Source organism: Montipora capricornis, chromosome 3, assembly GCF_036669925.1.
Source record: "Montipora capricornis isolate CH-2021 chromosome 3, ASM3666992v2, whole genome shotgun sequence".
Taxonomy (NCBI): domain Eukaryota; kingdom Metazoa; phylum Cnidaria; class Anthozoa; order Scleractinia; family Acroporidae; genus Montipora; species Montipora capricornis.
The window spans coordinates 25,493,952-25,494,840 of record NC_090885.1 but is presented as its reverse complement, the minus strand read 5'-3'; the positions used below and the strand labels follow the sequence as shown (position 1 = coordinate 25,494,840).

General features: G+C 37.6%; 1 protein-coding gene across 1 annotated transcript in view; it reads right to left on the bottom strand.

The window, feature by feature from the left end:
- LOC138042664 (sodium- and chloride-dependent GABA transporter 1-like) overlaps positions 1-318 on the bottom strand; it is a 25,526-nt gene extending 25,208 nt beyond the window's left edge. Inside the window, exon 1 of the mRNA XM_068888613.1 lies at positions 232-318. The gene's annotated coding sequence lies outside the window, so the exon portion shown is untranslated. The remainder of the gene's footprint in view (positions 1-231) is intronic.
- Positions 319-889: the final 571 nt, after the last annotated feature.

Genomic DNA, 889 nt, shown 5'->3' with positions numbered 1-889 from the left:
TTTTCAAATATTCTGTAACTGACGATGATGTTCGTAAGATCGAAACATGTCTTGAAAATTAAAAAATGTCGTAATCTTCTTAAAGTGACCCTGTGATCAAAAAAACCACTTCCTTTTTTCCTTCAGATTTTGAAAGTGTGTTTGCTTAACACCTGACTGGCAAAATTCTTCATGATCACTAGACAAAAAGTGTGCGATAAACAATAATACTACCCTTTACTAAAAACCTACCTGTCTCCACTCTCAATGGGTGCTTTGTTTTTTGAAGGAATGAACTACGATATTAATAGCGCTTGTCGACTTCGTTCTAAGTCTTTAAATCATGATGTGGGCGGAACATTCTTCAACTTTGACAGATCGCGTGTCTCCGCGTTAATCGAGGGCTTTTGTAATGCTATACCCTATCGATAATCCTCGACGAATATCAACGATTTATCCCAGCAACAAGTAATATCACAAACAGCGGGATCGGTAATCAGAATTCGAAGTACCTACATGCAACGTGTTTTAGCGCGAAAGTAGAAATTTGTTTATTAGTAGTTTTCTTTCTCATTGGTCGACTTACGGGTGTGATTTTTCGTTTCTTTTGGGTTAGTGACTCATTCATTCACCTCTGTCCCCTGCCTCACTCAAAACTGGCGTTTACAAGGAACTCAACTGGAAATAACTTAAGATTGTAAGTGTTAATAATGATGTTCAAAGGTACTTACTAAAATTTGAACAATTTTCGTATTAAATGAATTCTTGACGTGTGGGTCTCTATATGTGCTTACGGTAGGTTTTTTTTTTGACCGGGTTTTGGCACCAGTAACAACTCCACTGACATCTTCGGAAAAAAATCGTGATTCCTCAAACCCGTACAATAAGAGCACAAGGTTAGGCAAACACG